The sequence below is a fragment of the Triticum aestivum genome, chromosome 4B (assembly GCF_018294505.1).
Source record: "Triticum aestivum cultivar Chinese Spring chromosome 4B, IWGSC CS RefSeq v2.1, whole genome shotgun sequence".
In the NCBI taxonomy this organism is placed as follows: Eukaryota; Viridiplantae; Streptophyta; class Magnoliopsida; order Poales; family Poaceae; genus Triticum; species Triticum aestivum.
In genome coordinates this window covers 301,499,219-301,511,511 of record NC_057804.1, presented here as the reverse complement: position 1 = coordinate 301,511,511, position 12,293 = coordinate 301,499,219, and positions in this window count along the sequence as shown.

The following is a 12,293-nucleotide window of genomic DNA, read 5'->3' as shown; positions in this document are numbered from 1 at the left end:
TCGCGTGCCCCTGCCTCTCTCTTCATTTTCCTCTCCATCTCTCTACTCTCTCATGGTCTCTCTCTCTCGTTCTCTACACAGGGACATGGCGCCGCTCGTTCTTCTGCAAGCCGGAGCAAGGATCCGTAGGACCCCCGCCGTTCGGATCTGCAACACCGTGCTCCTCAACGACGCCCGCGCCGGCGACTAGCAGGACAGCCGCGTCCCTCCTCTGTTTCCTTCTCGTCCTTCTCCTTTCCCTGTTCCCTCTCTGAATATCTCTCTCCCTCCTTTCTTCAGGTAACAGCAGTTGCCACTGCCCTCGTGGAGCTCCCATGCAGGACCTCGCCATTGTTTCGCGCCAGATCCGGCCGAGGACCGCTGGATCTCGCCGCCTCCGCCATGAACCCGTCCTTCCCCGACCTCCTCCGTTCCCTGCATCGCCTGAAGCCGCCGCGGTCTCTGCATCCTCTGTGTTGAGCAGGTGCTCGCCTGCGCACCCGCTCGCCCGCTCATTGACCGCGTCGCGCCTGGGCCAGCGGCCTCCAGGCCGAGCACGCCCCTCCTGCAGCCTCCCCTCCGACCGGCCAAGGCCCAGCAGCTGGCCAGATCCGGCCCAGCGAGGTGAGGACGTGCCCAGCCCCCTGGCCTCTCCTCTGTTGGGCCTGCTCCAGCCAGTTTCGGCCCGTGTTTTTTTTTTCTGAACGAATTTGCCTATTTATCCAGTGAATTAACAGTTTTACAGAAAACCCCTCAATATTCATGCATTTAATATCTCACAAACCGTGCATCGGATTAAAATGGTTTAAACATGTAAATTGCTTAGAATTTTGTGTACATTAATAATATGCCATTTTCATCCATGTTTAAAATGTTTAAAATGCTGTTTGTGTTAATTTGCATAAATGCCATGTTAAAAATGTTTTATTTCATAACTAAATAACCGTAGCTCGGTTTTAAATAAACTTTATATGTAAATGGGGTGGAAAAATGCCTAGTTTAACATGGTGCACTTTATTTTATTGTTTAAGAATATTAAAATATGTTTTAGGGCAGAACAGTACCAAATCTAAAATATGCACATGGGGATTTTCCGGACTTGTCGTTTGTAACTTCCGGCCTCATTTAAACTTGCTTAGATAGGTAGTTTTCTCTTGCTTCACCTCTTGCCATGTTTAACAACATTTAACATTGTTGTGTACCTAAACGAGAGCGAACTAAATAACTCAGATGCGGTGTTTCGTCAATATGCAACTCGTTGCATATTGAGCTCCACTTAACTTGTAGTATTGTTTGTTGCACTTTGCCATGCCATGCCTCGTTAAACCGGACATGCATCACACTTGTGTGTGTGTCATGCCATGTTTATGTGATGTTTGTTTACCATGTTGTTCGCTTCTTTCCGGGTTGCCTTTGGTTTCGTTCCGGAGTTGTGAGGATTCGTTCGACTACGTCCGCTTGTCTTCTTCATGGACTTGTTCTTCTTCCTTGCGGGATTTCAGGCAAGATGACCGCTACCCTGGATCTAACTACTATCATTGCTATGCTAGTTGCTTCGTTCTATCGCTATGCTGCACTACCTATCACCTGTTTATCAAGCCATCCCAAATTGCCATGAACCTCTAACCTTTGACACCCTTCCTAGTAAACCGTTGCTTGGTTATGTTATCGCTTTGCTCAGCCCTCTTATAGCGTTGCTAGTTGCAGGTGAAGTTGAAGATTGCTCCATGGTGGACAGGATTTTGTTGGGATATCACAATATCTCTTATATTATTAATGCATCTATATACTTGGTAAAGGGTGGAAGGCTCGACCTTATGCCTGGTGTTTTGTTCCACTCTTGTCGCCCTAGTTTCCGTCATACCGGTGTTATGTTCCCGGATTTTGCGTTCCTTACGCGGTCGGGTGATTTATGGGACCCCCTTGACAGTTCGCTTTGAATAAAACTCCTCCAGCAAGGCCCAACATTGGTTTTACCATTTGCCTCACCACCACATATATTTCCCTTGGGAGTAATTAACCCAAGGGTCATCTTTATTACAGCCCCCCCGGGCCAATGGTTGTCTAAGTGTTGGTCCGAACCAGAGCCACTTGCAGCGCCACCTCGGGGAAACTCGAGGTCTGGTTTTAGTTGTACGTAGTGTTCATCCGGTGTTGCCCTGAGAACGAGATATGTGCAGCTCCTATCGGGATTGTCGGCGCATCGGGCGGTCTTGCTGGTCTTGTTTTACCATTGCCGAAATGTCTTGTAAACCGGGATTCCGAGTCTGGTCGGGTCTTCCTGGGAGAAGGTATATCCTTCGTTGATCGCGAGAGCTTATCATGGGCTAAGTTGGGACACCCCTGCAGGGTATAATCTTTCGAAAGTCGTGCCTGTGGTTATAGACAGATGGGAATTTGTTAAGGTCCGGTTGTAGATAACTTGACACCAGATACGAATTAAAACGCATCAACCGCGTGTGTAGCCGTGATGGTCTCTTTTCGGCGGAGTCCGGGAAGTGAACACGGTCTTTGGGTTATGTTTGACGTAAGTAGGAGTTCAGGATCACTTCTTGATCATTGCTAGTTTCACGACCGTTCCGTTTGCTCTCTTCTCGCTCTTATTTGCGTATGTTAGCCACCATATATGCTTAGTCGCTGTTGCACCCTCACCAGTTTACCCCTTCCTTCCCTTTAAGCTTTGCTAGTCTTGATACCCATGGTAATGGGATTGCTGAGTCCTCGTGGCTCATAGATTACTACAACAATAGTTGCAGGTACAGGTTATGCGACGATCATGATGCGAGAGTGATGTTTCCTTGTTTGGAGTTCTTCTTCTGCTTCTTCGATCAGGGGATAGGTTCCAGGTCGGCAGCCTAGGCTAGCAGGGTGGATGTCGTTTGAGTTTCTATTTGTGTTTCATCCGTAGTCGGATGATGCTCTTATGTATCGTGATGTTGTATTCGTGTGACATTGTATGCCTCTTGTATGTAACCCCATCTATTATGTAATGTTGATGTAATGATATCCACCTGGCAAAAGCATTTCAATATGCGGGTCTATCCTTGGTGGGACCTTCGAGTTCCTTTTGGATAGGATCGCATATTGGGCGTGACATGGCCCCTCGCGAGGGTCTTGAACCTGGGTTGATGAAGACGGGCCGTACTGGGCCACTGCTCGAGCCACGCCGCAGGCCGCTGGCAAGAAAGTTTGGGGACCCCCGTTCCCAGAACACCGACAAGCATGGCACACTGAACTATCGAGTAGTCATCAGCTTTGCTCTGCTAGACGTTCTTAACGTCATCAGTAGCATCTGGAGCAGGCCTGGCACCTAGCGGTGCTTCCAGGACGTAATTCTTCTGTGCTGCAATGAGGATAATCCTCAAGTTACCGACCCAGTCCGTGTAGTTGCTGCCATCATCTTTCAACTTAGCTTTCTCTAGGAACGCATGAAAATTCAAAGGAACGGTAGCACAGGCCATTGATCTACAATAACATAAACATGCAAAATAACTATCAGGACTAAGTCATGATAAATTAAAGTTCAATTAATCATATTACTTAAGAACTCCCACTTAGATAGACATCCCTCTAGTCATCTAAATGATCACGTGATCCAAATCAACTAAACCATGTCCGATCATGATGTAAGATGGAGTAGTTTTCAATAGTGAACATCACTATGTTGATCATATCTACTATATGATTCACGTTCGACCTTTCGGTCTCAGTGTTCCGAGGCCATACCTGCGAATGCTAGGCTCGTCAAGTTTAACCCGAGCATTCTGCGTGTGCAAAACTGGCTTGCACCCATTGTATGTTAACGTAGAGCTTATCACACCCGATCATCACGTGGTGTCTCGGCACGACGAACTGTAGCAATGGTGCATACTCAGGGAGAACACTTATACCTTTAAATTTAGTACGGGATCATCTTATAATGCTACTGTTGTACTAAGCAAAATAAGATGCATAAAAGATAAACATCACATGCAATCAAAATATGTGACATGATATGGCCAACATCATCTTGTGCTCATGAGCTCCATCACCGAAGCATCGTCATGATCTCCATCGTCACCGGCGCCACACCTTGATCTCCATCGTAGCATCGTTGTTGTCTCGCCAACTATTGTTACTACGAGTATCGCTACCTCTTAGTGACAAAATAAAACAATTACATGGCGATTGCATTACACACAATAAAGCGACAACCATATGGCTCATGTCAGTTGCCGATAACTTTGTTACAAAACATGATCATCTCATACAACAATTTATATCACATCATGCCTCAACCATATCACATCACAGCAAGCCCTGAAAAAACAAGTTAGACGTCCTCTACTTTGTTGTTGCAAGTTTTACGTGGCTGCTACGGGCTTCTAGCAAGAACCGTTCTTACCTACGCATCAAAACAACAATGATTTTTTGTCAAGTGTGCTGTTTTAACCTTCAACAAGGACCGGGCGTAGCCACACTCATTTCAACTAAAGTTGGAGAAACAAAAACCCGCCAGCGACCTATGTGCATAAGCACGTCGGTAGAACCACTCTCATGAACGCGGTAATGTAATGCCTGTCCTGGCGGCTTCTTCCAACAATACCGCTGAATGAAAGTATGACATGCTGGTAAGCAGTATGACTATTATCGCCCACAACTCTTTGTGTTCTACTCGTGGATATAACATCTACGTGTAGACTTGGCTCTAATGCCACTGTTGGGGAACGCAGTAATTTCAAAGAAAATCCTACAATCATGCAAGATATATCTAGGTGATGCATAGCAATGAGGGGGAGAGTGTGTCTACATACCCTCGTAGACCGAAAGCGGAACCGTTAAGTAACGTGGTTGATGTAATCGAACGTCATCCAACCGATCAATTACCGAACGCACGGCACCTCCATGATCTGCACACGTTCAGCTCGGTGACGTCTCTCGAACTCTAGATCCAGCTGAGGCTGAGGGAGAGTTTTGTCAGCACAACGACGTGGTGACGGTGATGATGAAGTTACCGGCGCAGCGCTTCGCCTAATTACTATGATGATATGACCGAGGTGGAAAACTTTGGAGGGGGGGCACCGCACACGGCTAAAGATCAACTTGTGTGTCTATGGGGTGCCACCCTCCCTCGTATATAAAGGAGGAGAGGAGGGGGCCGGCCGACCATAAGGGGCGCGCCCAAAGGGGGGAATCCTACTCCAAGTAGGAGTAGGTTCCCCCTTTCCAAGTGCTACTAGGAGAAGAAGGAAGGAGGGGAAGGATAGAAGGAAATGGGGGGTGCCCCCTAGTCCAATTCAGTTTGGGCTAGGAGGGGCGCGCGCCACACCTTGGCTTGCCTCCTCTCTTCCACTACTTGGCCCATGAGGCCCATTAACCCCCCGGGGGGTTCGGGTAACTCCTAGGTACTCTGGTTTTATCCGAAAGTTCTCCGGAACACTTCGTGTGTCCGAATATAGCCGTCCAATATATCAATCTTTATGTCTTGACCATTTCAAGACTCCTCAACATGTCCGTGATCTCATCTTGGACTCCGAACAAACTTTGGTACATCAAATCACATAAACTCATAATACCAATCATCATCGAACGTTAAGCATGCAGATCCTACGGGTTCGAGAACTATGTAGACATGACCAAGACAAATCTCCGGTCAATAACCAATAGCGGAACCTGGATGCTTATATTGGTTCCTACATATTCTACGAAGATCTTTATCGGTCAAACCGCATAACAACATACGTTGTTCCCTTTGTCATCGGTATGTTAATTGCCCGAGATTCGATCATCGGTACCATCATACCTACTTCAATCTCATTACCGGCAAGTCTCTTTACTCGTTCCGTAATACTTCATCCCGCAACTAACTCATTAGTCACAATGCTTGCAAGGCTTATAGTGATGAGTATTACAGAGAGGGCCCAAAGATACCTCTCTGAAACACGGAGTGACAAATCCTAATCTCGATATATGCCAACCCAACAAACACCTTCGGAGACACCTGTAGAGCACCTTTATAATCACCCAATTATGTTGTGATGTTTGGTAGCACACAAAGTGTTCCTCCGGTATTCAGGAGTTGCATAATCTCATAGTCTGAGGAACTTGTATAAGTCATCAAGAAAGCAGTAGCAATGAAATGGTCACGATCATAATGCTAAGTTAACGGATGTGTCATGTCCATCACATCATTCTCCTAATGATGTGATCTCGTTCATCAAATGACAACACCTGTCTATGGTTAGGAAACATACCCATCTTTGATTAACGAGCTAGTCAAGTAGAGGCATACTAGGGACAACATGTTTTGTCTATGTATTCACACATGTACTAAGTTTCCGGTTAATACAATTCTAGCATGAATTATAAACATTTATCATGAAATAAGGAAATAGATAATAACTTTGTTATTTCCTATAGGGCATATTTCCTTCACCTTGAGCTTAAGTGGTAGGTATTTTATGGCGTGGTGATCATCTCCTCGTGCAATATGAATGTGGAGAAGATAATATTTGATCCATACGGCCGGGTCTGTTATCTCGTCATATTGTTCAATGTTTACGGGTTTAACCCTTCAGGGAACTGATGCCACATTACCTCATCTGTGAAGCACATCGGATGAGCGGCGCCCCTGACCCAGGCTACGTCGTGCCGGAGATCGTCTGTCATGTCAGCCCGGTGCTATTCCCGAACTCTATTGTTTCGTTCGTGCCAAGTTTGGCATCCGTCCCTTCCAGCTGGGGCGTAATTTCAAAATCCATAGATGGATCTTGTGTGTCTTGCTCTAATGGCGAGGTCGTAACGTAGATCATATTGTTATTCAGGTTGTGCTGCATCCTTGCCTTTGGGCGAGGGGGAGTGATGTCGCTTGAAGCTATGTCGGTATTTCCCCAAAGAGGAAGGGATGATGCAGCACAACGGTGGTAGGTATTTCCCTTAGATATGAAAACAAGGTTATCGAACCAGTAGGAGAACCAAGCAACACAATGTAAACAGCCCCTGCACACAAATAACAACACCTCGCAACCCGACGTGTTAAAGGGGTTGTCAATCCCTTTCGGGGTACGACGCCTCAAGATAGGCAAAGGATGTGAGGGAAAAAGTGGTAGATAGGATAAATATATCACAGAACAAATAAATTGCAGCAAGGTATTTTCAAATTTTTGGTTTAATAGATCTAAAAATAAACGCAAGGAAAAAAGTAGATCGCAAGGCAAATATGATGAAAAGAGACCCTGGGGCCGTAGGTTTCACCAGTGACTTCTCTCAAGGAAAATAGCAAACGATGGGAAAACAATTACTGTTGGGCAATTGATAGAACTTCAAATAATTATGACGATATCCAGGCAATGATCATTATATAGGTATCACGCCCAAGATTAGTAGACCGACTCATGCCTGCATCTACTACTATTACTCCACACATCGATCGCGATCCAGCATGCATCTAGTGTATTAAATTCATGAGAAAACAAAGTAATGCAATAAGAACTATGACATGATGCAGACGAGATCCGTTTATCTATTGCGGCAGATATAGATCTCATCAAGTTATCCTTAGTACCAATGATACATACGTGTTGGTTCCCTTTCTGTCACTAGGATCAAGCACCGTAAGATCGAACCCACTACAAAGCACCTCTTCCCATTGCAAGATAAACAGATCAAGTTGGGCAAACAAAACCCAAATATCGGAAAAGAAATATGAGGCTATAAGAAATCATGCATATAAGAGATCAAAGAAGTCTCAAATAACTTTCGTGGATAAAAACATAGATCTGATCATAAACTGAAAGTTCATCGGATCCCAACAAACACACCGCCAAAAGACTTACATCATATGGATCTCCAAGAGACCATTGTATTGATAATCAAGAAAGAGAGAGAGAGAGAGAGAGAGAGAGAGAGAGAGAGAGAAGAAGCCATCTAGCTACTAACTATGGACCCGTAGGTCTACAAAGAACTACTGACGCATCATCGGAGATGCACAAATGGAAGTGGTGAACCCCTCCGTGATGGTGTCCAGATTGGATTTGGTGGTTCTGGACTCTGCGGCGGTAGGATGAATATTTCATCGCCTTCCCTAGGGTTTCTGAAATATTGGGGTATTTATAGAGCAAAGAGGCGGTCCGGGGGCTCCCAAGGTGGGCACAACCCACCAGGGCGCGCCTGGGCCTCCTGGCGCGCCCTGGTGGGTTGGCCCCTCCTCAGGACTCCCCCAGGTGCCACCAGGGCACAACTTCTTCCTTTTGGTCCATAAAAAATAATCGTAGAGTTGCGTGGCATTTGGACTCCGTCTGATATTGATTTCCTGCGATGTAAAAAACATGTAGAAAACAACAACTGGCACTTGGCACTATGTCAATAGGTTAGTACCAAAAAATGATATAAAATGATTGTAAAACATCCAATAATGATAATATAACAACATGGAACAATCAAAAAATATAGATACATTAGAGACGTATCAACATCCCAAGCTTAATTCCTGCTCTTCCTCGAGTAGGTAAATGATAAAAACAGAATTTTTGATGTGGAATGCTGCCTAACATGTTCATCACATTATTTTCTTTATAGCATGGACATATGGACTTTTATATGATTCAAAGCAATAGTCTAGTTTTGACATGAAGACTTTAATACTCAAGCGTACCAACAAGCAACCATGTCTTTCAAAATATCAACACTAAAGCAAGTTATCCCTAATCCGTCATGCTGAATCATTGATCCATTCATGAAACACACTCGAATGTTGGCTACACCCAATGCTCAAACATGATCATAGTGCCCCTTAGTTGGTGCTTTATAAGAGAAGATGGAGACTCAAATTCAAAATAAAAATTGCATAAGTAAAAGAAAGGCCCTTCGCGGAGGGAAGTAGTGATTTGTAGAGGTGCCACAGCTCAAAGCTTAAATTGAGAGATAAATTTACTTTTGAGAGGCATACTTTTTCTACCAACGAAAACGACTTGGAGCATCCCAACACTTTCCATACTAGATACATCATAGGCGGTTCCCAAACAGAAAATAAAGTTTATTCCTTTTTCCACCATAACTTTCACTTTCTATGGCTAGTCGTATCAATGGGTGCCTTCCATACCAACAACTTTCCAAGGAATTTATTATTTGACAACATAAATTAAATTCATTTTTTATTTCGGGACTTGGCATCCCTAATACCTTTGTCGTACTCTCGTGCAATGACAAGTGAATAAACACTCATCGTGAGAATAACACATCTAGCATGGAAAATATTGGCTACCCTTTACCGCCTCATGAGTAGTAGAGCACACAAAAGAGAAATTTATTTTGAACATTAGAGATGACACATGAAAATTTGCTTAGAACGGCATAGAAATACCGCATATAAGTAGGTATAGTGGACTCATATGGCAAAACTGGTTTAAAGGGTTTTGGATGAACAACTAGTGATCATACTTAGTGCAAAACGAAGGCTAGCAAAAAGATTGAGAAGCGACCAACCAAAAAGCGAAAAATCTCGTACCCAAACATTAAGGATAAGTAACACCGAATAATGCACCATTAGTAGGATATAAATTTCATTGCATAACCATTGACTTTCGTGCTTGCATAGGGAATCACAAACCTTAACATCAATATTCTTACCAAAGCACAACTACTCATCAACATGACTCATATATCATATCGTCATATCTCAAAACCATTACTAAGAATCAAGTTTATTTTGTCCAATGATCTTCATGAAAGTTTTTATTATATCCTCCTTGGATATCTATCAGTTTGGAACTATTTTAATATGTTGCTTTTGATAAGCTCAAACAAATATAAGTGAAGATCATGAGCATAATTTTTTTTCTTTCTATCAAATTAATCTAAGTGAAACAAGAGAGAATTTCTTCAAAATTTACTAACTCCCAAATAAATCTAAGTGAAGCATGAGATCATTTCTTCAAAATTAACAAAGCACACCATGCTAAAAAGATATAAATGAAGTACTAGAGTAAGTCCATGGCTCTAAAGATTTAAGTGAAGCATAGGAGCAAGAATAGCATAATTTTTGGCTCTCTAAAAAGGGTGTGTCCAGCAAGGATTCAACACTTAAAACACAAAGCAAAACAAGCAAAAACTCATATCATACAAGACGCTCCAAGCAAAACTCATATCATGTGATGAATAAAAATATAGTTTCAAGTAAAATACCGATGGTTGTTAGAAGAAAGCGGGGATGCTACTCGGGGGCATCCCCAAGCTTAGTTGCTTCATACTTCTTTGACTATTATCTTGGGGTGCCTCGGGCATCCCCAAGCTTAGCCTTTTGCTTATCCTTATTCTTTAATCCATCGTAAGATGACCCAAAACTTGAAAACTTCAATCACACAAAACTCGAACAAAACCTTCGTGAGATCAGTAAGTATAAGAAACCAAACCACTACTATATGTACTGTAGAAAACCTATTATTATTATTATTATTTTGTTTTTGCATTATATCTACCATATTCCAACTTTTCTATGGCAAAAAATCATTAAAGAAAACCATATAATCATCAAAACAAGCACACAACGCAAAGAAAACAGTATCTGTCAAAAACAGAACAGTCTGTAGAAATCTGAAAATTTCGAATAATTCTGTAACTCCGAAAATTATGAAATAGACTGTCCGACATGACGAATTTGTCTATTAATCCTCTACAAAAAGAATCAACTTAAAATCACTCTTATGTAAAAAATGACAACAAATCTCGTGAGGGCAAAAGTTTCTGTTTTTCAGCAAGATCAAATAAACTTTCACCCAAATCTTCCTAAAGGCATTGCTTAGAACAGACACTAACTAAAACACAAAAAACACAATCATAACAGTAGCATAATTGTGCTAACACTCAAAAACAGAAAGAAAAAATCAAAAATAAATTTTATTCATTGGGTTGCCTCCCAACAAGCGCTACCGTTTTACGCCCCTAGCTACACATAACACGAAGGATCTAAGTGTTGCCTTTCGTTATCTTTGCCACTTTAGTAAGGGTCTTTTCAAACCCGGGAGGCTCTTTGTGCTTCCCTAAATTTTTCAGAAACTAAACTAACTTGATATACCAAAAATCCAACCGTTCATTGCAAAGAGAAATCAAAGTGTTCATACGATTGATACTACCATTGAGATGCTTGAGAGGTTCATTATATTTTTGTAATTCCACCATATGTTTATGCAAATCACCGAGTTTGTCCAAAATTTAGACTCCCTCTAGGGTGAAAGAAAACCCTTTCCTTTGTGGTGAAACTCCCAAAATTCCTTTTAAAATTCCATAGGAAGCATTGACATCAAGCTCAAAAAATTCCCTTTTGCGGCAAAATACAAGAGTTGTCTATGATGCAAAGCCAATCCTACATAAAAAGTTCTAAGCAAAATTTATGCATCTCCCTTTAGGTTACAAACACGATAAGATTCCATAAGCCTGTACCAAGCATCTTTCAAATTTTCTCTTTGTTTTTGTTTCAAGTATAGAACTTCAAAGTCTGGTAACAAACAAGGAGCATTCAAACTAGCCATAGTGAAACAAGAACACAAATAGATCTAACGAGAAAACGACGAACGAAAAATAGGGCGAATAAAATGGCAATTTTTTGTGAAGTGGGGGAGAGGAAAACGAGAGGCAAATGGGAAATAATGTAAATTGCGAGGAGATGAGATTTGTGATTAGGAACCTGGTTGATGTTGAAGAACCTTCCCGGCAACGGCGCTAGAAATTCCTTTTGATGTCGCTTGAAGCTACGTCGGTATTTCCCCGAAGAGGAAGGGATGATGCAGCATAGCGGCAGTAGGTACTTCCCTTAGATATGAAACCAAGGTTATCGAACCAGTAGGAGAACCAAGCAAGACAACGTAAACAGCCCCGCACACAAATAACAACACCTCGCAACCCGACTGTTAAAGGGGTTGTCGATCCCTTTCGGGGTAAAAAGTGGTAGATAGAATAAATAGATCGCGGAACAAATAAATTGCAGGAAGGTATTTTTGTATTTTTGGTATAAAAGATCTGAAAATAAATGCAAGGAAAAAAGTAGATCGCAAGGCAAATATGATGAAATAAAGGATGAACGGGTAGCTAGCAACAACAACAGTGTCCACGTCATCTGTGAATAGTGCACAGTTCACGATGGCACCGCAGGAGGGGAAAAGCAACACGATTGCCGATTGGGCGGCCCTCTCTCTCCAGTAAAAATATCTGAACTTTCTCCCTCATCCCACCTCCCTCTCGGCCGCCTCGACTTCTCCGCCTCCGCCTCCACCACAACCGATGGCTCCACGCCGGCTGTGAATAGTGCGAGCGAGCGGGGCGATAGGAAAAGAAGAGTGAGC